The sequence below is a fragment of the Cupressus sempervirens genome, chromosome 11 (genome assembly GCF_028749045.1).
Source record: "Cupressus sempervirens isolate cs-2001-9-10 chromosome 11, ASM2874904v1, whole genome shotgun sequence".
NCBI lineage: Eukaryota > Viridiplantae > Streptophyta > Pinopsida > Cupressales > Cupressaceae > Cupressus > Cupressus sempervirens.
In genome coordinates this window covers 225,613,376-225,639,508 of record NC_143128.1, presented here as the reverse complement: position 1 = coordinate 225,639,508, position 26,133 = coordinate 225,613,376, and the positions used below count along the sequence as shown (strand labels likewise).

The window sequence follows — 26,133 nt, the reverse complement described above, 5'->3', positions numbered from 1 at the left end:
GAGAGGTCTCTTTGTGTCTTCTTGTGCAAGAGGTACAAGGCTTAATGCCCAAAGAGACCCTGAAGAGGGAATGTTTCCCTTATTATCTTTCACTAAAGTTTGTGAAGGGGTATTCTCCCCTTGAGTGTACAAAACCATAGGTGGTAGCTTTGATATACCCACATTGTGAGTGCTAAATGTGGGCCTCTACAATTCACACACACATCAATGTGATCATTATCTGAAGAATCATCTTGGAATGAACATGGGATTGGGCCTCCTAACTAGATTGATTGTTCTATTCACTCTGAGATTGAGAAGCTAGCAACCAGACATCTAGAATGAAGGATTTTATCTTTAGATGATATGCAAGATTAATCTATATGAGATGCAATATTAATCTAGAAATACAAAGAGCATTTTAATCTAAATGAATGCATATTTAAACTAGAGGTGATTTAATATGAAAGATTAATAAAATGATGAGTGCAAGAAATGAGTAATTAATTCAGCATAAGTTCAATACAATTCATTTGCAACCTCTGAAATGAGGAATTGAAGGTTCCTTAAATAGAATCCCAGAATTGATCAATGATCAAGATCAATTTAGATGGATGGTCGAGATTGGAAATGAGATTTAGTCAAAATGGAAACTTCCTTGTGCAAATGAAGTTAACTGATTCACTTTTGAGTGTGAGAAAGAGTTAACTGAATCAAATTCCTTTTCCAATTCCAATTCACTCAGAGTTTCCATTTCTGAACTGAAGAGAGAATTTAGAGAGTATATGTAATTTAATAAAATTGAATACGACCTCATAAATGAATAATCTTAATTAATTGAATAATTAAACTCAATATTAAAATGAGGATATATTTAATTAAATCAAATACATTTAATTCCTTGGTGTATATTAGCAAAATGGGTAAATTTAATTTAATAAAAGTGCTAGGACTCATAATTAAATTAAATTAAATTAATTAATAGGTTTACCTTTGCTAATTTGATACGACTCAGGAATTAAATGAAGCATGCAATTAATGTAGATTAGGAATTTTTTGCATTTGACACTTAGGTCAAGTAGCGATTATCAGAATCAAGATTGCCTAGTCAAATAGGACTTACCATTGATTAAATAGACCAAAATTGGTTTAGCATGGCAATGTGCCAATTTTGGGGTATTACATTTGCCCCTCTTTGAATAAATGTGCGAGCAACATGTTGATTCAAATAAATCTGAAGTATGAAGCATAGATCAAGAAGAGAGATTGGTTTCAAAATTGATGATACAGAGATCAATTGATAAGCTTTTCAAGATTACCTCCAGAATGGAGCTTAACCTTAGGGAATCTAGATAGAACACCTGGATACCAAAATGGATAAACTTTTTAAGGTTATCTCTGGAACGATGCTTAACCTTAGGGAATCTAGATAGAACACCTAGATACCAAAATTGATAAGCTTTTTAAGGTTATCTCTAGAATGAAGCTTAACTTTAGGGAATCCAGATAGAACACCTAGATACAAAAATTGATAAAATAAAAATTGTCAAACTTCACAAAATTGTTCCTAGAATGAGACTCAATTCTCAGGAGTTGGGGTTAGATTGTCCCAATACCTGTCTACTAGAAGATGGCAAGAGTAATCACAATTCATAGAATTATCCCCAAAATGAGGCATAATCCTTAGGAGTCAGGGTTAGACTGTCCCAATACCTGTCCATTGAATAGTGATTGAAAGAACAAGCTTAGAATTGTCCACAGAATGAGGCTTAATTTTTAGCAAGAGTTAGGATTATCTCCAGAATAAAGCTTAACCCTTAGCAAGAATTTGGAATTATCTCTAGAATAGAGCTTAATCCCCTAGAGTCTAGATAGAACACTTGAATACTAGTCCATGAAAGAGATAACAAGACCTATCATGAGTTGTAAGATCATCCACAGAATGAGATTTGATCCTTAGGATTTTTTCAGAATGAGATTTGATCCTTAGGATTTTTTTTTAGACTATCTCGATACCTGTCCATTGAACTCTGACAAGAACTATTATAAGATTAATTAGTTGAACAAAAGATGAGATAGATCACATATGATGCCAGATAGAGGGGAACAAGATGCTCCGAGTGATGAGATGCCTCGAGTGATGAGGACATAAGATTTAAATTGATTTGAAGCTAGCAATGACAGATTCAATGATGTAATCATCATGCCTCCTTCAGGAACAAAATCGAAAGATGACACGCCAGAACAGTGATGTAGAGTAGTAAATTGAGAGATACCGAAGGAATCCAAGATTTGAAAGAATATAGAAGAGATCAGAAGGATCTGAAGAAAATTTGAAGTTGATTCAAAGTGATTGTGAGCTCCAAAAGAACAAGTTTGACCAAACTAGAGTTGACTAAAGTTGACTTTTTCTAGAAATTTTGGAAAATTTGAAGAAAATGTGATTTGAAGATATTCTAAGATTCACAAAGTATTAGAAAAATGGATTGCACAAGCGTTCGATCATGTTGGTCCCAAAAATTTAAAATGTGATTTTGACCTATTTAAGTGTGTCAGATTTCAAATTCAATCTTGAAAATGAGTTTAGAGTAGCCAAATTAACCAAGGGGGTGATTTTCGTGTCAATCAGAACACTTTGAAAAATTAGGTCAAAACCTATATAAGGGTCCAAAAGGTCATTTTCAAATCATTGTGTATTTTGTCTTTTATGAAGAAGAGAGCTATCAGGAGAAAGATGGTGGTCCTCGTGTGTTTCCATCTATTCGAGCATTCTAGGCAACATAGATGATGAACTACAGACCCTTGGTGAGTAGTCGAGTATCCCACTTTGCATTAAAAATTTATTCTTATTCTTCGCGTGAGCCTGCATTTAGTTTCATGCAAGAAAGTACCATCGTGGTACTTTTTCACATGAGGTGGTGGGTTTCCTCATGCAGGAGATACCCTTCTCTCACATGAGAAACCCTAAACATATGAGTTTTATTGCATCCCATAGTAAAGTGACTCGTGTGAAGACTTCAAATATCGTGCAAAGAAGTGTAATCTCACATGAGAAAGTGCAATCTCGCATGAGAAAACTAGTGTTGTGTGAATTTTTTTGTTTGAAAATTTGATTTTTTGTTGTTGTTTTTGCACTCTTGTTTGTCATTTTAGCATGTCTAATACTAACTGTGTTCATGTTGTTTTCATGTTTTCAGGTTTTAGATCACACTATCCCCCTTATGGAGCACTGATTAGACAGTTAGATGATGCATACATGGCACACATCGATGCCTTAGGTCTCTCGTATCTTTGTCGTATTCCTGCATCAGTGGTGAATCAAAGTTTATTGATGGCACTAGTTGAGCATTTTGATTCGGAGACAAACACTTTTATTTACCCCAGGGAGAGATGATCATCACACCAGAGGATATATATATATATATATATATATATATATATATATATATATATATAGGATACTTCAAATCCTATTCCATGACCCTTGAGTGGTATATGACAGACAACTAAGACCAGGTACAGTGGCACTGAGGGCCATTTTTTAGGAGGATCTCATCATGGGTCGGACCATCACATGGAATGAGTTAGTGTGTACATATAGTCCCATCCACAAGTTGGTAGTGGTGCTAAGAGTATTTATCAGTTGTTTCTTGATGCCTGATAGAGGCCAACATAGACTCAAGTGGGGATGGGGACAGATGCTCCAACAAATGTTAGATAAGCCAATATGTTTTGGATGGGGTCAGTGCACACTAGCCCACATGTACCATGAGATGCATGAGATTGTTTATCATGAGAGGAAGAGCATGGCTGTGAGGGTTTATGTTCTTCGGGTGTGGGCATGGGAGCACTTGCCCATCACGAGGCCAATTTGTGTTGATGGGAGACAGGAGCATGGACCATACATTTGTAGGTATTGTGGATAGATGACCCAAACAACTTTGGGTAAGACTGAGCAGTGGAGAGGTCGATTGGATGACCTAGTAGTTGTAGTATGGAGGCTATTTGGAGAGATAGAGGCATGTGATGATGCGAAAATGGAGCTAGGGTACATCTTTTCTTCCTGACCACTGATTGGTCACTCGATCCAGGTGATCAAGAGATTCCCACTGACTCATGTGTGGCAATAGTATGATCGACCACAGGATATTCTATAGGAGTATTACACATATGCTCACTTTTCCTCAGACCTAGAGCATGGGTGGTCTGTTAGACTAGACTAAGGCTGATCTATGATTGATGTTCATTCCATTATTGTGATGCATTGGGACTATATGGAAACAGTAATAGATGAGGGGATTAATCCAACATACTAGGCAAATTTTGTGAGTCATCCTCTCCCTCGGTTCACATACCCAGTAGGGATGGCTGTGTTAGTGTAGCAAGTGCAAGCACCATAGTCATTGCCACAACAACCACCATAGCAACCACAACAGGAGAGACCTAGACAACACATAAGGTAGAGATATATCCCTCCATATCATATGGGAGAGGATCCAAGTGCTAGTGGTAGTGGTATAGGACATAGATGCCCATGAGGTAAGATGGGTAACTTGGGTGCCATTAGAAGAGATGCGCAAAGGTCACATATAGAGGAGCAACCAACTCAATAGGCCAAGCGTGCAACTGGTGATGAAGACATGCAAGATCAACCTACTCTTGATCTGTAGGGTGGAGATCTTTTGTCATAGACCTTAGGAGATCTTGAGATTGAGTTCGAAAAATGCAAAAATAGTTGGGAGAGTTATAGATACAACTTTCCATTAGAGATACCTAAATATTAGAGCGAGATGGAGAGATCTGTGAGCTACAAGAGCAAATGGAGTGAGAGATTAGTTCATTATGAGAGCAATCAGAGTAGAAATAGGATTAGATTTGGCTCCAGTCAGTGAGAGCAACATATTACTATGTGGCATATGTTGTAGTAGTGCTATCCAAGGCAGAGAAAGTGCCACAATTCTCCTAATATGCGAGAGAGTCAGGGGGTGCACGACCTCCAACAAGACCAAATATGCCTCCTCCACCTAGAGGTGAGGGAGAGGGTCAGAGTAGCTCACTTTCTTTCAATTTTTCTCTGACTATGTATCAATTAGTGTGCCAACATCATTTTTAGATCTACATTGTTCAAGTAGCGTGCATTTTTGTATCGATTATACACTTGACTCCATATATATATATGATCTTTTGATTCGAGTATTTTTGCATGTGTCATCTTTTCTCGTATGATTAATTGAATGCAAATTTGATATGATGTATGAATGTAGTGTAGATGAGCTGAATCATGAAATTATGTATGTGAAATGCAAAATGTGAATGAACTAACATCTCATGCAGTGTTCCATTTTGTTATCAGTAATAGGTATCTTGTGAAGATGAAGCAGATGAACCAAGGAGTTAAATGCTTGTGCAGTCATGAAGAAACACGATACTTTAGAGAAACCAACAACCCCTCATTATGAAGGATGCAAGTAAAGTAGTGACTGAACCATGTGCTTATGCAATGCAACCCTAGGTTTGGTTACTGAGCTCATACAATTATCATCACTTAGTGTTTAGCTAAACCCACAAATGTTATACGATTCTCACTAACATTTCAATTATGAGAATATAAATATGACACATGTTCTAGTTTTGTTATGATTAAATGTAAGCATTCGAGGCACAAGAAGCCAGAATGACTAGAACATTCATACCTTTTGATATCACAAGCTAACATAAGCATTAGAGCATAAACACTAGGATAACCATAATGTTTCTTGCATGAAGATACACTAGTGACACAAGAGATCCTCTTATGCTAAGTAATCAGTAAGTATTCTATCTGCAATGACCCTTGCATTCATAACCTGAGACAGAAGTGTGCTAAGTATACTCGTAGTGACCAGTACATTCACTTAGCAAGATGAGTATTAGTATTTATTGTAGCATAGAGAATTCACTCAAACAAGAAAGGAAAAGAACCAACTTCAGTGAAGAGTCCATATAAAATGAGTCAAGGTATACACGACCATCTAATATGAGATAGAGACTCTTATAGTGGACACCCCATTTATATGGATGCTTTAGATCATTAGAACTAGACCATCAAATAGAAAGAAAAGAAAAGATCATGCCCCTAGTCCTCACTTCTCTAGTCAAAAGAGACATCATCGAGGTGCTCAAAGGGAAATGATAAAGCGAAAGAAAAAAAAACAAAGAAAAGCTTAGCATATCTCAAACAAATTTGACATTTTCAATTCATTGTTTGTGTTATAGGATTGATGTCAAGTGTCAATGTTCCAAACATATTTGCGAGAAATCTCTTTAGTAGGATGACAACAGAAGATAGACTCAGTTAGGACAACTACTGACTGACATCATAGAGAAATCTTGATTGAGAAGAATCTCATCAAGAAACTAAGTGACATTAGATAGACATAGTTAGAACAACTGGTGACTGACATGAGAGAGATCTTCTATGAGAGGTATCTCTGTAGTGACATAAGTGACGGTAGTTAGATGCAGTTAGAATAATTGGTCACTGACATGAGAGAAATCTTCTATGAGAGGAATCTATGTAGTGACAAAAGCAATAGTAGGCAGATGCAGTAAGAACAACTAGTAACTAAAGCTTAAGAGATCTTCCCTAAGAGTAATCTCTGGAGTGACACAAGCGATAGAAGGAAGAGACAATTAGAACAACTAGTGACTGACGCAAAATAGATCTTCCATGAGAGGAATCTTTGGAGTGACACAAGCGATAGTAGGAAGATGTAGTTAGAACAACTAGTGACTGATGCAAAAGAGATTCCTATGACATTGTAGGGTGTTGCTCTCAAGTTGTGACAAGATTCAATCCATGTATGCATGAGCTAAAAAAGTAAACTAGAGTAGGAAAGCAACTGTACATGAGCCAAAAGATGCGCTACGAGATTTTGCATTTGAAACAAGAGGCACTTGTTTAATAGGTTTTCACTTTTTTGACAAAGATTCTATTTTTACTACCGTGATGCCTCTTTGTTAGGTTTTCATCAATGACACTTTTTTTGTTTTAAATTTTTTTTTGGTCTTTTTCTCTTTTTTTTTGTATTTTTGATTTTTTTCACTTTTTTTTGGTATTACTAAGGTGCCTATTGCTAGGTTTTCACCAAGATAATGATTTTTTAAAGGACTTTTTACAATTTTTAGACATTTTTAGGACAATTTCAAAATTTTAGAACTTTTTTAGAGATTACTAGCTCTCAAGTAGGATCATATCATTTTGTTCTAGTGTCTAGCAAGGTGTAGGACAAGATGTAGTAACAAGCTAGTGGATAAGTAGAGATGGATAGGCAAGGAGTATGAAGTGAGTGAAAGTGGTCCTCAAGAATTGGCTCTCCAAGAGTACCCAAGCTAGGGAAAATGTAAGATAGCCATATGAAGTGGGCACCAAAAATGTGAGTGATAAACGTGGGCATATGCAATTCACACAAACTTCAACATGATCATTATCTAAAGAATCATCGCAGGATGAACATGAAATTGTCCATCCAAAATAATCCAACTTGTCAATCTATTGCCTCCAAACTAGATTGATTTTTCTATTCACTCTCAGATTGACAAGCTAGCAACTAGACATCTAGAATGAAGGATTTTATCTTAGATGACATGCAAGATTAATCTATATGAGATGCAATATTAATCTAGAAATAAAGAGAGCATTTTAATCTAAATGAATGCATATTTAAACTAGAGGAAATTTAATATGCAAGATTAATAAAATAACGAGTGCAAGAAATGAGTAATTAATTCAGCATAAGTTTGATATAATTCATTTGCAACCTCTGAAATGAGGAATTGAGGGTTCCTTAAATAGAATCCCAGAATTGATCAACGGTCAAGATCAATTTAAATGGATGGTCAAGATTGGAAATAAGATTCAGTTAGAATGGAAAGTTCCTTCTGCAAATGAAGTTAACTGATTCACTTTTGTGTGTGAGAAAGAGTTAACTAAATCAATTCCTTTTCTAATTCTAGTTCACTTAGAGTTTCAATTTCTGAACTAAAGAGAGAATTTAGAGAGTATATGTAATTTAATAAAATTGAATATGACCTCATAAATGAATAATCAATTAATTGAATAATTAAACTCAATAATTAAAATGAGGATATATTTAATTCAATCAAATACATTTAATTCCTTAATGTATATTAGCAAAAGGGGTAAATTTAATTTAATGAAAGTGCTAGGACTCATAATTATATTAAATTGATTAATAGATTTACCTTTGCTAATTTGATTAGACTTAAAAATTAAATGAAGTATGTAATTAATGTAGATTTTGCATTTGACACTTAGGTCAAGTAGCAATTATCACAATCATGATTGCCTAGTAAAATAGGACTTAAGATTGATTAAATAGACTAGACTTGGTTTAGCATGGCAATGTGCCAATTTTGGGGTATTACACACGCTTCCTTTCTACTGATGGTTTTTATCTAAATAGCTACCAAATTTCACTCTATTTTGCATAACATATTTATTGCAAGGTTTTCTTACATAGGGTGCTGAACAACATTGATTTAACAAGGCATTTGACATAGGGGTATGGTAGAATAGCTAATAGGTAGGTGGGTTGTTAGGCATCGACACACAGGGTGATTTTTAGAGAGAGAGTGCCTGCTATTTCCCCTATATTAGGTCCCTCAGTCAATGAGGCTATGCATAGCATCCAATTATAGGGGTTGATTTAAGGAGTTGGTGAGATTGTCGTAGTTGTTAGATCCATATCGAGTGATGAGGTTGACTAATATTTGATGTCTTATTGACATTCTAGATTATCATTTGATGTTTTATCTTTAGTGGACTTGTATAGTGAAGCATGCATCCCTTCACTAACTAGCTTAGAGGGTCTCATTGGAGTGTTAATATGAGATACTATGATTGGTTTGGCTGAGGATCTATTAGATTGGTATAGATTCATAGCAATGCATCTTGGCATACCCATATCATATGTTTGAGCTCATGTGGGTAGTATTAGGTCACATCCTCAGTCACATTATTCTCATCATTTAGGCAACAATCATGGTGGGAGTGCACATAATGATCCACCTAGTGACCATTTTTTTGTTGCAAAGTGACGTACATATACTACAAACCCTTCAGCCAGTGTAGGGCATGCTCAAAGTTTAGATATGGGCCTTGATGATGTTGACTTCATCTTGTCAACCATAGGATGGATGGATTTGTGGACACATGATAATTCTACTTCTATGCCATCTCATCTAGTCAGTCCACTTGGCTTATCATTATTAGGACATGTGCATGCCACTAGTCATGCCAGCGTAGATACAAAGGTAGGGCTAGATGAGGCCCAACAAAATATGGATATATTCATGGACATGATTGATGCTAGGTAGTTTGAGTATTATAAGATGCTAACATCTACACATGTAAATCTATTTTTTTTGTTCATTAAAATTTCAATTGTTTTAAATAATTTATGTCTATACATACCACATGTTTTTGTTGTACATATTTTAATTTTATTTTTTGCACATATTTATTGTAGGGGGCATGCCTCTTGTTACTCCATCTTTGATGCCATATCATGTATGTTGTCGAGACTCATTGGATAATGTCAGTAGTGGACAAATGATTTTTAATTAGACACACATACATACATATAAAATGTGCAAGTTGTAAATAAGAGATTTCATTTTTTATTACACATTGATATCACTTTCTCTTTAGTATATAGAGGTCAAGACATCCTTCAGAGCATCTTGATAGTCATTCTTCAAACTGCCTTGTGAGGAGGAGATGTCACAATGAGACTCCTGCACCTGGCGATCCATAGTTTTTTAATCAATTATTTGATCTTCTTTAATATAAAGAGACATTCATAGATTAGATAAATACTTTATATGCACATTATATATATTTGATTTAATAGATACATTTGTATATGCACACTAGTTATATTTGATATTATCTTCTAATAGCTGGATAGATATGTTTTGTCATTTGTTTGATGATTGACATATTGTATACTCGAGAATGATGTTTGACACATGTGTTTATGTTCTAGTTCATATACATTTGATGATTGATCTACATATATACATTCTTGAAATTTCTTTTACACACTATCCATTACATGTTCTAGTTTATATATATTTGATGATTGATCTACATATATACACTCTAGACATTTATTTTACATGTTGGATTATGTTATAGTATATATACATTTGTTGATTGATGTATACATATGTGATTAATTTTGTTCTATACAAGTGATATTTAGATACGATGAAATGATATTTAATCTCAAATTTATAATTTACATGTGCATGTGTATATATGATGGGGTTTAAAATGAAACATGTTCAAGATGATCTTTGATAATTACATGTATTTGATTTAACTTAAGGTAAATACATGTTTGAAAATTTCATTTATGTCCTAATTTAGAAAATTACTTTAGATATTTAGATATAACATGTAATTTATATCCTTATATGAACAAGTATCCTAATTAGTTACATAAGTCCTAAAGAGTAAATATATAGTTCATCCCCTTAAGACACATTTCCTAATTAGTTACATTTCCTAATTAGTTACATATACTCCTTATTTCAATAATTAGCTACAAATGACATTTTGAACTTGACAAGTTAAATGAAAGAGTGAATGATTGCAATATACTTTATCCCCTAAAGACATATATTCTAAATATTTACATATGCTAATTTGAATAATTTAAAGATACAACAAATAATTTGAACTTGAGAAGTTAAATGAAAGAGTAAATATATAGTTCATCCCCTTAAGACACATGTTCTAGTTAGTTACATGTCCTATTTTCAATAATTAGTTACAAATCACATTTTTTGCTTGACAAGTTAAATGAAAGAGTAAAAGTTTGATTGAAATATATGTCACTGCCTTAAGACATGTTCTAGTTTCATCTCCTTAAGGAAAATGTTCAAATTTCTTTCACTTAAGACACATTTCCTAATTAGTTACATATACTCCTAATTTCAATAATTAGTTACAAATCACAATTTGAACTTGACAAGTTAAATGCAAGAGTAAAAATTCGATTGCAATATACTTCATCCCCTTAAGGCACATCCTAATTGCATCCCCTTAAGGAAAATGTTTAAATTTCTTCCACTTAAGATACATTTCCTAATTAGTTACATATACTCCTAATTTCAATAATTAGTTACAAATCACATTTTGAATTTGATAAGTTAAATGAAAGGGTAAAATTTTGATTGCAATAACTTCATCCCCTTAAGACAAGTCCTAATTTCATCCCCTTAAGAAAGATGTTCAAATTTCTTCCCTTCAAGATAAATTTCTTAATTATTTACATATACTCCTAATTTAAATTATTAGTCAAAAATAAAAATTTGATCTTGAGTAGTTAAATTAAAGAGTAAAAGCTTGATTGCAATTATTTCATCCCCTTAAGACAAGTCCTAATTTCACCCCTTTAAAAAAATGTTCAAATTTCATTCCCTCAAGACACATGTCCTAATTAGTTACATATACTCCTAATTTAAATAATTATTTACAACTCATAATTGATCTCAAATAGTTGAATTAAAGAGTAAAAATAGTTCAAATAGTTCAATGACACATCCTAATTTCAAATAGGTCAACCAAAATTTGTGCATAGTTTAAGAATACATGCTTGCCTATATATTACAAGTTGTTTCTATCTTGTATCAAGTGGGTTAGCTTGTTGTTGGATAACGTGTAATATTCTCTCATGATCATCAATCTTGAGCCTCCACTTATGTATTTAGGTCCTTTGACTAGATGAAGAGTTAAACCAATGGCAATTACATGGTTACTATACTGATAAACTTTCTTGTTAGGTTGATAATCAATGAAATGAATCCCATTTTAAGTACTCTTCTTTGCTTCAAATATGTTCCTTGTACAACAACATAACCTACATACATATTTAAAATATACCATAGAATAATTAATTACTAGATATATGTACACATATCCATGTACATTAATCAAATAAGTCAATAAATTTGAATTCATAAAGAACATAGATGTATGTTCAACTATACTAATATGTGGGAAATATAATTTCATCACTTACTTCAGTATTTTTTAGCTTCTCTCTTTCCATGGTGCAACACAATAAATAATAGCTAAAACCTACTTTTTCAGATTCAACCATGATTGCAATAAAATTGCCTACACAAAGTATATGTATAAATTCCATGTACATGAGTATAAATTATAAATTAGCCAAAATTATGAAACAAATATTTATATGTACATACCAACTTTGATCAATCTTGAAATATGGTTATAGTCACTAGAAATCACTGGAATATCATCAAAGTTTTCATCCTCAGACTCACTCATATTAATAATGTATAGTGGCACCAAAGTCCATTCACTCACATATCCACGTTCTTGATTAATGCAACCACCATAGTTTTGATCAATGCAATCATAGAAAAAACATGTGTATTCTCTAATGTAAAATGAACACGCATTACTATCTTTACTCATAACTGAATGCAAAGATTGTGTCTTCTCTACCCTCTTGCATGCATACATTGATCTTCTATCGACACCTAAATGTAAGGTCCACACATACATACAAAAATGAGTTAAACATGTACATATTAGTTATCACCTAACATATTAAATACAAATATGATTCAATTTTAATTTTCAGATTAATTTTTAACATGTGTGTTACATCTATACTTGATACCTCCCAAAACACTCTGAATGATATGAATTGATCCGATTGTGATGACATGTTATCTGTATTTCTTGCACTATAAAATGCATTTTGCACTACTCAATCACATCATGAGCATTATCAATGTGATATCCTTATAGTCCATTTCATACTTTCTTAAAGAATTTTTGATACAAGCTCCTTGCATCGTCCACTCTCGAAAAACCTCCAAATGTGTTGTATATTTTGGTATTGATGATATCTACATAATGCTTAAAATATACTAATTAATTTAAATTGTGTTGCATATCCATCTGATCATACATAATGGTTGTCTATTTTTATGTCTTTGTTTTTCAAATATTTAAAGAATGTCTTAAAATAATGTTCCACAAAATGTGTGTCATGCTCTTTGTCATCACTACTATAAATGTGATACTCTTTTTTAATGACTCATGCTTGATATGTACTTTCCACACCATCCAAATCAATTTGTACACATAAAAAAGAAACTTGGACCATAATTGTAACCTACTTTATAAAGTAGTATTCCACTTGAAGTTGTTTTTCAGAAACAAAAGAGTAATTCTCTGCAAAGTCAATAACAAATAAACTTTTTCTAAGTGGGAAAGCTTCTCTTAGTGTTTGAAACTATTATGCTTGCCACTCAGCAAAAAAATAATGGCGTATATATGGTTGAATCAATTTATGAAAAATTAACATAAATTCTCCAGCAGGTATCACGTCCTCTACATATTCCAACCTTGTTGATTCTTTTCAAAGTTTTATTTTAGACTTTATGTACTTATGTCTCTTACATATTACCATCCTCATCATATCGGTCTCTTTATCTCTCAAAGGAAATTTAGTCAGGTTACCACATGTTTCACAAGTTTCTCTTATGAAATCTATTTCACCTATTACATGAGCTTCTGATTTGTCACATAAGATTGATATTATGAATTGAATCAATCATTTAGGGAAAGAATTTTTAGGATTACCACTTTCTACTATCATATTTTTCAAAACCCTTGATAGTATAGATAAAATTCAACATGATATCAAGAACAATAAGTTTCAAAAGAATTATTTATCTTCATAAAATAGGGATTCAATCTTTCAAACATTGTTTGTCTAATCTTTGATTTAGAATTTAATTTACAAAATGAGAGGTACAATTCATGTTGTGTGACATCCAACCAATGTTTTGTGTGTTGAAAATATTTCTTAGGCTCAATCCTATGCTTGATAATATCTCTTCTTTTTGGTGAAGGACGAGTATTATCAATCCAAAATTGAATAACCAAGTTCTTAATTGTTTCCCCATTCCCATCAGATTGAGGAGCTCTACATATTTGCACCCAATTGCCTTCTAGTGTACTATCATCCAAATTGTTTCTTTTTTTGAGATAATATGATACTGTCTTCCAACTATACCTGATATGAGATGAAAGTGAAGATATTTATCTTTTTCAAGATATTTTCTTATTTAAAATAGATACCGGTATCACTCTTGTTGCAATGTATCTGTCTATAGATGTAGTTTTTTTCCCAATGGAATGTAATCCTTCCTTAACACATTCAACAATATATTTTTGTAGTTTAGAGGTCCTCTTTTTTATAATTATATCAATACCCAATATTTTCAATGGATCTTTTAATTCATCTTTAAGAAGTGAAATTGATAATAATTGAGTTTTCTCCACTGTATCAAGATTTTCAAATTGTGCGATTATTTCCTTAGACTTTTTATTCATGTCCTCTTCATAGTATGTGTAGGTTGAATATCATATTCTCTCAAAATTTCCACATCCATTTCATTTAAATGATATATGTTTCTTTGATGATTGTTTCTCTTTAATCTTTGAGCTAGAATAATATGCTCATTTGTTTCTTGATACGAGGTTGCAATAATTTTTTTTAAAGTCTTAAGATATATAGGAGATAATTTCCACAACAAGTCAAAGTGTGATATTGCTATCCAGTTTTAACTGTGTGATTTCGAGTCAAACTAATTGACCCATGTTTCATGAGTAGAAATTCAACATGAATCCATCTCTCATGAGAATAAATGGAACACTTAGCACTCATTAGATCTAGGTGATGCTCATAGGGGTGAAGCACCAAGGACTTCCCGGGAGGTCACCCATCCCAGTACTACTCCAACCTGAGTGCGCTTAACTACAAATTTTCCTCCATGGTTAAACCCAAAGCTTGCAACCCCATTTGCAAAACCTTCACCAAGTGTTGTGCCTTATGAACCATTCATTAGGAAGCCCCTTAAGCTCATCAATTGATAAGTAGGAGATAATTTCCACAAGAAGTCAAATTGTGATATTGCTATCAGGTTTTAACTATATGATTTTGAGTCAAACTAATTGACCCATGTTTTATGAGTAGTGATTCAACATATTTCCATATCTCATGAGAATAAATGGAATACTTAGCACTCATTAGATCTAAGTGATGCTCATAGGGGTGAAGCACCGAGACTTCCCAGGAGGTCATCCATCCTAGTACTACTCCAGTCTAAGTGCACTTAACTAAAAAGTTTCCTCCATGGTTAAACCCAAAGATTGCAAGCCCATTTGAAAAACCTTCACCAAGTGTTGTGCCTTATGAACCATTCATTAGAAATCCCCTTAAGCTCATATTGCATCACCTAGATCCAATGTGTGTTAGGTGTTCCATTTATTCTCATGAGAGATGGATTTATGTTGAATCACTACTCATGAAACATGGGTCAATTAGTTTGACTCAAAATCACATAGTTAAAACTTGATAGCAATATTACAATCTTAAGATATAGTCTTCTTAGGGCTCATATATGTACATACATAACTTGAAATAGTATATAATTTTATCTAAACCCCAACATATACAAATATAATAAATTTAACTTTCAATGAATTAAAGAGCTCAATGAACATCCTTCTTTGACCTTGTGATTGTAGATGCTAAAAAATGGTTCGCATCTACAGTTTCACCACTTCTTCATACTAATTTGTCCCATTTTCTCATTTTACTAACTTTGATCTTTTGGCCAAATTGATCATACTTTATCATTTGTATCCTCTTCCACATCAATTTCATGTCATTTCAAAATCATTTCATATCAACTCAAAACCATTTCATATCAACTCAAAATTACCCCAAATCAACTTGGAATCACTCAGAATTAGTCCTAATCAACCCAAAACATATCAAACATCCCAAATCAGTCATCATTTATCTGATCCTAGGTAATTGTTGTGGCTTTCGATGCCTTGGAAACCTATCAACCTATCAATCCTATCAATCTGACCTCAGTACTGTCATGACTCTCAGTGCTAGGTCAAACTATAATTCATGTCATCCAATCTTTGACATTTTTGAGGCTTTCAATGTCAGATCATGACATTATCAACCATTTTAATAATATTGACAGTGTCCGTTGATGTTATTATGATCAACCTTATCAATCAACCTCAATCTTGTAGCATTTACAATGTTAGTTAAATGTTGCATATCAATCAATTCATGTCATGTGTCCTTGGCATGTTATCAATTTCAATCAATTGATCAATTTGACCATGGCTTCTCTACCTATCACCGTCCTAGTCAATTTCCACTATCATCGTCACATTTTCATCAAAGGATACGGTCTCATTTATTTAATCAATTTGGCCAATCATTTACTAATTTTCTCTATAGGATTAAATAACCCATAATTTAATCCTATTATTCTTTCTAACTATTCTTCCTAATTATTGTCCTCAATTAATTAATTTTATTAGTTAATTGATTCATTATCCACAAACCATGGAAATTCTTAATTTCCTAAGTCCCATTTTCCATCATTAATTCCATTTTCTACTAATTCTTATTTTGTGGAATAAAAGGAATTTTAATTCAAATATTCCATAAAATATTGCATCATAGTGACATTTGGATATGACACCTCATGGATTTTCCTTTGACACTTGGCTAAGATTTGTCATAATCAAATATTCTTATTCCTTACGCATGTCCCTATTTGGCTTATTTGACATAGATTCTTGGCTTCAAGTGGGATTGAGGTGTCTTATGATGCGTCATAGATTCTCTTCCACATTTAGCCAAGTTTGACTTCCATGCATGATAGAATCTTACAATTGGCATATTGTGTCATATGTGTCATGGATTATTAAATGAATCTCTTGCCACATTGCATATGTATGGGTGAAAAATCCAATGCTCTCATCCTCCATGCCCATTATAAAATGAGCACTCTTTCTCTCATTTCAGGTCCTTGGGCCCTAATTCTTGAGTTTTTGAGTCCCTAGCTTCTTTGCATTTTGCATTCTTGCTCTTACACTAAAATCACACTTCTAGTATTCTCATGACATTATCCCTATCATAGATTTTTTTTCAATATTGTGTGCACTATAGGCAAGTTGGAGCTACATCATTTGGAGAAGAAAGAAGGACATGGGAGCTACAAACGAAAGAGGGGGTTTCTAACCTTGTGTTTGCTTCTTTTGATTAGTTTGGCTTTCATAGTAGACTAGTGGGTACTAATTTATGTTGATTGAGTTTGTGATTTTCTCATAGTATGTTATGCATTTAGCCCATTTTCTAGGTACTACATTTTGGTGAACCCAACATGAACATGCTTATCTAACTTGGGTTCTCTTGTTTTGTGCTTGTAGGTGCAAGGAAGGAGCTCACTTGGAAGGGTATAATGACCATCTTCTCTTCCTTTTCACACCTAGATTAATTAGGGGATCCAGTAATATGGTTGTATCCTTTCATTCTATGCATTTTGTTAGATTTCTTTCCTAGGGTGCACTCTACTCTATCAAGGCGCACTTGGGACCCCTAGGAGCAGTTTTAAGAGTCTAGGAGCCACCAAAACCTCTTTCTGCTGTTTTGACTTACCAAATATGTCCAAAATTTACCAATTACATCATTGACATAGTCTGCACTATTTGGGTGCATTTGGGAGTGTTGGTTTCAAAATTTGTAATTTTTAGGTCCTATTCAAACACCATTTCCCCATAATTTGCACCTGACCTCCCAACTGCGTCTAAAAATACCAGCTGTATCCAATTGGGCCCCAACTATGTTATTGACATAGTTTGCACTATCTGGGCACACTTGGGGGCATTTTGAGCCAATTTGGCCTTTTGGGGTGCAATCTGCTTTGTCAGAGCACACTTGGTTTACAAAACACACACACATCAATCATAATCTACATTTAAGGTTTCCATTTACTTCTAGAACATAGATTAGATGATTTTGCGTCACTAATGGTCTACTTGAAACCTGTGGCAATTGATGGATGAAGACTTGATCATAAAAAACTATTAATATGTGCTTTGCAGGATGTTGTTGAAGACCATTGTGTGCTTGTCAAAACCATGTGTGTGGATTTCCTAGATGAGATAACACTTTGTTTGGTGCTTAAAATGAACTTTTTCTTTTCTGCTTGGCATGTCTACAGTTAAATTCCTAGGAGTTACATTGGACGTATCCTCTCCCCTCACCATTCATGGATCTTGGGTGTAGGAGAAATCCATGTAAATTCTATAGGAGATCTGCCTTGGACCAAGATACTCAATATTGGGTATGCCAGGGGATGACCTTAGAGCAGTAACAAGCCAAAAGCCAAGTCAACATTCCAGCCACTATATAAAATTTGATTATGGTGAAAACTGTGTCGGTGGTACTACTGCGTGATAGCTCTCCTCCAGTACCCTTGTGGTGTGTCAAACCTTGGTTCTCGAGCTCGAGAGACCTTCTACGAAAGTTTATCATTTACTTGCCTAACAGAATGCCCTTACTAAAAACCATGTTTTAGTGGCCAAAATCCTTTCTATCCATTGGCTCAAGGGGTCACCCATGCCCGTGAAGACATCTTGCATTCTCACGATCCTTAGTAGAGATAACAATCCCTTGGGAAGTCATGCCCCATGGGAAGTGGATCTTGGTAGCCCTGAGAAGTGAGTTCACTATAAGGTGGAGCCTATGGTGCCAAGATCCTAGGTTTTCTGCTCTATATAAGTGCGGCTGAACTTTGGTTCAAGTAGGAATTTAGTGGATACAGTCCTAAAAGCCTAGGTTGTGGTGTGTTTATTCACTTTTAACAACAACTATTCTTGTCTTAATGTGTCTTGTGTGTGTGTAAAACATAATCAAGATAATAGACAACATTCAAATTTACACCTTGAACCTTCTCCAAACATTACACATTGTCAAAACATTTCAACATTTGTTCAAACATTGCAAACATTTGTTCAACACACTCAAACCTTAGAAAACATGGCAACTTGTGATCTTAAATGTGCTTGGCAAAATGTAGATCTCATTCTTGCATAAACTCCACTTGCATTTACCCTAGTCTAGGTCTCATTCTTGCATCATATAGACTTCATATTGCACCTTTTAGTCTTCATTTAGTATCCATTACCTTTCATATTGCATCCATTTGGGTTTAGTTTACCTCCCTTAGTTTTTTGCATTTCCATCACAAAATTAGCACTTTGCATCCACCACCTTGCATCTTTACATACCTAACCATCATCTTGACCATATTAACCATCATTCTGGGTGTCCTAAGCATCATTTTGAACCTCCATTATAGTCTTAGCATTGTCCCTTATTTTTCAGGTCTTTGTGACATCAATCTGGAAATCATAGCTCCCAAAATTGCCTTAGTTTCAACCTAGTTTACCAACTGTGTCCTGAAATTACCAACTGCGTCCAAAAATTACCAACTACATCATTGAAATAGTTTGCACTATTTGTGCACACTTGGTGGTCCTTAGACCTAGTTTGGCATTCCACATAACATTTTGGGGCTTCAACTGTGTCTTTAGATACTTGGATAGCTCCCATTGCATTAGCAGGCCCAGATTTGCATTTTGCACCTCGTAGTCTTCATTACCTTCACTTAGGACATCATTATTTAGGTCATTACCTCTATTTTGAATCTCCCAACCCATCCTAACATCAAACCCAACATTTTAGCTTCTTGGCATATCACTTTGGTAACCATATCCTTCAGAATTAGCAAAAATTCTTCCTAGCTTACCAACTGTGCCCAGAAACTACCAAATGCATCTAGAAATTTCCAACTATGTCATTCACATAGTATAAACTATTGGAGTGCACTTGGCACTGTTAGGGTGCACTTGGGCATCTGCATGACCATTTTGGGCCCCCAAACTGCACTTTAGGACCTCAAAATTGCATCTAGGAGCCTTTGTACCTCCCCATTTTGCACTTGACCCAAAACTGCATCTTGCACCCAAAATCCCATTTTTCATCATAGGAATTATCCATATTACATATCTACTCAGCATCACCACCATTTTGAGTCCCCAAAACATCATTTTGAACCCCAAAACCTTTGAATTTAGTCAAAAATCTAAACAAAACTATGAACTCTAGAGTATTACATTGTGTCAACGGATAATGGATCTTGACCATGGTCATTTATCATTTTATTTGGTCAAACATTACCTATGTCAAGGTAGATTTGGCTTTGTCATTTTGATCTTATCACTTTTTGTCTTTTTTTGGTCAAGATCCAAAGTCTATTGTCATAACGTTAAATTCTTAGGTTAATACCTTGTAAAGATTTCACCTAAGTTAAAAACCTTGCATATACCTCTATCATTAGCATAGTCATATTCCTAAATGTAATTTTGACTTACCCTAGTGGTGTATCCCCTTTATCTTGCATTGATCAAAATCCTAGCATCATTTTCATTACCAAACCCTATCAAATTGTCCATCAACCAAATTGCCTTCTTGATCACTTATCCTCATTTTTGCATATCCAAAATGTCATTATCAACCCTTGGAAACCATTCCTTTCATAGTTTACCTTGCATACATCAAACTTTAGCATCCTTACCAAGTCCAAAACACAACCCTAACCTTCATTTTGCATACCTTCAAGATGACACCTTGTATTTGCATTTGCATAATATGCCTGGCACATTTGCACTTTACACATCAAAATCCTAGCTCATTTGGCATTTTCTCACATTGCATAACATCCCTAAACACTTAAAAATCCAAAAAGCACTCATATCTTGCATACCCACATCTTAATTATCAAGTTTTGACCTCTTTTACCAACCGCAACCCTATTTTACCAATTGCACACTTGAAGTGCACAGTTGGCATTTTTAGGATCCACTTGGTAGTTTTAGGATGCACTTGGTAATTAGGTGTTCCATTCTAGGTTCCAAAACCCTAATCTACACTTCCAAACCTTGCATTGCATCCCAAGACCTTAGGAACCACTCTAAATCACTCAAAACACTCAAAATTTGCATTTTAGGCACCCTAGCACCTCTGTTAACCCATTGCATACCTTGTACTTACCAACTGCTTACCTCTAGACCCCCAAATACATCATGGGAACACTTGGTACTTTTTAAGCATAGTTGGTAGTTTAGGTGTGCACTTGGGAGGTAGAAAGTCCATTCAGGTTTCCCTCCATTGCATATGCATTCTTAGGTATCATGCCAACACTTACTAGGACACAATTAGCTCAGAGACCTGAGGAACTTTATCAACCTTTGTTTTCTGAGGCACAAGCACAACCAAAACCTCATCCAAGATAGAAAAATAGAAAGAAAACCCAACAAACCTTTGATGAAGACCAAATTGAGGCATCACAACCATTACTAGTAAACCCCTTAAACATGTATCCACAAGATCATCATAATCAAGCTATGGCACAACAAACCTTAAAAAATACACCTACTATGAGGTTTCCTTCAAATACATCCCCTACACATGGGATGGTTCAATGGAGTCTTGACTTTGAACCTATATTTGTGCTAATACCACTAGGAGGAGGAAGTGTACCAACCACACCCGAAGATGAACAATCACACTCCTTTGAATTTAGCCAGCCTAACACAAGTACCTTCAATTATAACACATCAAACATATAACAAGGTACTATACATGTAAGTGATGACTTTGACATTGACTATGACATCACTGATGAAGAAATGGCTAGGGCATGTCAAGAAATTTTTTTTGGCAAGAACTTTAAACTTTTGATAGCCCAAGAAATTGTCAAATTCAACCCAAATGTGGAAGGACCTAAGTCCAAACATCAAACCAACAAGACCTTTGAAAACATACAACCCATGATCAATTTGGACTTAGATAAGGGAAAAAGAACTTTGGAGTTTTCAAACACGATAATGGAACCTATAATATCCCATCAAGAACCAATAATCAAAATCCTCCAAAGTACGTTTGAACACATCAACATTAATCCCTTGTTTGATGAACCACAACCAATGAAGGGAAATAAGACTCTGCCTGAATATCCCAAGAGGACATTAAGACTTGATTTTAGTCACATGATGCAACAAAGATGCACCTAAAGGGACTTGTGCTCTAAGGATGCCAGACATACCTTCTTTGGAGGCAAATCAACAAAGTGCACCTTTTCTCCTATCCCTACCAAGTGGTATGACATCAAATGTTACGGAGCCTCCCATGAGTACACTATGTGCAACATCAACTACAACAATCCCTATCGATGTGTAAAGGAAAAGCCTTATTGACATCACACCTATTCCCAAAAGGAATGCACCTCATTGTCAAGTCAATGTGATGTCCCAAGCAGAAACCTCTAACACACAAAGGTGCCAAAGCAATAATATGAACATGGTGGTCAATTTGCAAGGACACAACCAACCACCTCGACAACATCAACCTACAATAGTCCTAGGACCTAATGTTTCCAACACACATTCAACATATCAACAACAACATCAACCACAATAGCAACAACCTCAAGTGGTGCAAGGATCCAAAATCCCCAACACACAACCCAATGTAAACCCACTTGACTTCTATATTATGTATCAACAACAACAAGCCATGTTTGCTAAACAACAAGAGTAACTCAAGCAATAATTGGAATACCAATGATGCCTCAAGCAAAAAATTGCATACCAACAACATGTTCCACAACAACCCCAACAGATACCTCTACAACAATAATCACATGCATTGTCTCACATGCAACCAATAGAGGTATCCCAACAACAACGACAACAAATGGCACAACAACAACACATTCTACATCAATCATAATCAATATCGCAACAAGTGCCACATCAAATACCATGACAAGTACTCCAACAAGCATCACAACAACAACCATTTTGCCTTTGAGGTACCAACATACCTCCACCACCCAATGACACACCACTAGACTCATTAGACATAGAAATGTTAGAACTTAGTAGACATAGCTCCCGCCATAGAAAATGGTCTACTCATAGGCACAAAGGAATTGAAGGAAATACTATCATGCAAAATCCCAATGAAGAGCTATTACAACAATTCAAACAACTTTCCAAATAAGTCAAGGCATTGGGAGTCCAAAAGAAACAGGCTCTATATAAAGAAAGGGACCTACATCCTAATCCATTTGATAAAAGTTTGTACATGCCTCCATTCCCTAAACACTTTGAGGCTCCAAGGTTCAAAAAATACCGAGGAAAAGGAAACCCTATTGATCATATTAGAGAATTTTGTGCCTCATGTACCAAACTCAGTGATGAACCCACTTACCTCATGAGATTGTTCCCTTGTTCTCTAGGTGGGCCCACACTTGAATGGTACTCCAAACTTCCTGATAATATCAAATCTTGGTCAAAACTCGTAGATAAATTCATCTTCCATTTTTCCTTTAACATTATGAATGAAGTGACACTTTTTGATTTGTGCTCAACTAAACAGAAGACAAGAGAGTCATTTATCACATTCTTACTACGCTGGAGAAGATTAGCCAGTCAATGCTCACTAGACATTCCTAAAGAACAACAAGTTAACCTGTGCATTGAAAAATTAGTCCCAAACTTAATGTATGAACTCAAAATCAAGAGTCCAAGCACCATTTCTAAACTGATGAAAAAAGGGGCTAGTATTGAAGATGCTCTTATCCATAAGGGGATCCTCAAGATAAACAAGGAAAACACAAACACCAGTTCCTCTAATGACAAGTCAAAATTTTTCTCCAAAAACAAGAATGTGACTAATGATGGTATCATGGATGCATGAAAAATTAGCACATCACAACCTCAACTAACTTTGAAAGGTGCAAACCCTACGAATTCACAAACCTCCAATCAAACATTAGCTCCACAACAGAAAACTAAGACTTCCATGTGAGAAAAACCTTGAAGAAATCCTAGATCCAAGGACAAGAAATTCACACCATTGGGGATACATCTTGAGATTGCGCTACAATAGTTACTAAGTAATAAGTTCCTATGATTACCCCTGATCAAAGATGAACCATTGACTAAAGCTGATTGGTGGGATGGCAAAAATATTGTGATTACCATTGCACCAAAGGACATAAGACTTCATCATGCTTCCAATTGAAACATGCAATACAAGACCTTATTGATGATGGTGTAATCACAGTTGATTCATCACTATCAGTATCCAACTCTAACCACACTATATTCAAAAGTCCTTTGGGTAATCATGACAAAGAGAAATCTTCAAGTTCAAACTCAAACTCACAAGATAATGTGAATTAAACATGCACCTGATATGACTACAACATCAATTGCTTTAATGAGTCTGATTCCCACATATCCACATTCACATTGAAAGATAAAGACCCTCATTGCACTATCACTACATGCCATAGCAAGATCACCCTACTTGGAGCCCCATTTAGACCTACTGCTTCTACTGGACCTGCACCCCCTAGTAGACCTATTGCTCCTACTTCATCTGATTATAGCCTTGTTGAATAGCTTGACAAGGCCTCGACACAAATATACATTTTGGACCTACTACATGCATCTCTCCAACATCAGAAGATCTTGGATCAAGCCCTTAAAGAGTCAGTAGTCCCAGATAACATTGATGTTCCCTAGTTCCAGGCCATGGTTGGAAACCTATCCACATCACAACATATCACTTTTCCCCCTTAGGATATTCCTAAAGAAAAACCCAACCCAACCACAATGATCCCCTCCACCTTAACATCTTTGTCCACAATGTTAAAGTTAGATGCCTCTTGATAGATGGAGGAGTAGGGCTGAATATTTGTACACTTAAAGTAGTCAAAGGTTTGGATTATTCTGAAACTGATGTGGATCCCTCTCAAAGGATCACAATCAAAGCCTGTGATGATGGTGAATGTTTCTCTATAAGGGTTATCATCTTACCTATCAGAGTTGGTCTAGCTACTAAGAACACTTTATTCTAGGTCCTAGATATAGAAATGAACTGTAATATGATACTAGGCCACCCATGGATCCATGCTATGAAAGCAGTTCCTTCTACATATCACTAGTGCCTAAAGTTCTCCTATAATAATGTATAGGTAACCATCTTGAGTGATCCAGATCCCTTCTAGTTCTATGCCAATCTTAGAGGAACCATTGCATACCAAGTCTCAAAAAACCATGCAAAAAATCCCCTAGGGTCCTCCAAGTATGTTGATCCTTCCACAGTCACACTCGCATCTAAAGGAAAGCTAAAAATCCAAGACCAAGGTTGTGGTGAGTACTCCATGTCGCATGCCTTTCACATTGGGAAACTTCCTTTATCCCCCAAGTCATATGGTAAACCTTAGCTTGTATAGAATAAGCCTAAGTTCACACTTCAAAAGAAACCTTCTGTGGCTTTCATTGGTGGAGGTGGGCTACATGAAGAACGTGTCTATGAAAATACCTGTACATGGATTGAGAAGGCTAATGTAGAACAAGAAATCACTCCTATATCCCCTAATAGGTATGGATCTAGATTCAGCATCATGCAGAAAAGGGGATATGGCAAATGTAGTGGCTTGGGACTCCAAAAGCAAGGCATTGTTCAACCCATCACTGAATTAGGATGACCTCATAGCTTAGGAATTGGATTCAAACCATTTGTTTTGGGTCTTCCTAATACTGATTCATCCTCATCTAAGGAGGTGAATGCTTCCAATGATGACAAGGCATCTGAGAATAACCAACCAAACCCACCCAATCTATATCTAACATTGACAATCCCAATGCCTCCCTTGGTCTTGATGATATGTTTGTAGAACTAGATAGCCTACCTATGGAAGATAAATATGTCAATCCACCTATCACTCAAACCAATTCTTCACCTTGAATCTAAAATTTTTGAGATCTAAGCCCTCTTACTTCTAAACATGATCCTGATGACATCACTAGAGCGAATATCCATATATATGCCTTTGACCAAAACTTATTCAACATCGATGATGGCATTTCCTTAGTTTTCCTTGAACTTATTGATTGGGACCAAAAAGGACCACCTATGTTTGACCAGTTTGAAAATGATGATGCCATTGTAGAATTCTTTAAGCTCCATGAAGATGTACCACAAGGTCATCACAAGTCTAGATTTCCATTGATCTAAACATCATGGCATATTTTGAGGAGTCAACTCCATCTTCTAGTCACAAAATTGAGAAAATAAC

At 35.0% G+C, this 26,133-nt stretch overlaps 1 long non-coding RNA gene across 1 annotated transcript in view; it reads left to right on the top strand.

Moving 5' to 3' along the window:
* Positions 1 to 9,541, top strand: part of LOC149528977 (uncharacterized) — a 186,285-nt gene extending 176,744 nt beyond the window's left edge. Inside the window, exon 5 of the long non-coding RNA XR_016359037.1 lies at positions 9,510 to 9,541. This is a non-coding gene — a long non-coding RNA (uncharacterized LOC149528977). The remainder of the gene's footprint in view (positions 1 to 9,509) is intronic.
* The last annotated feature ends 16,592 nt before the right edge of the window (positions 9,542 to 26,133 follow it).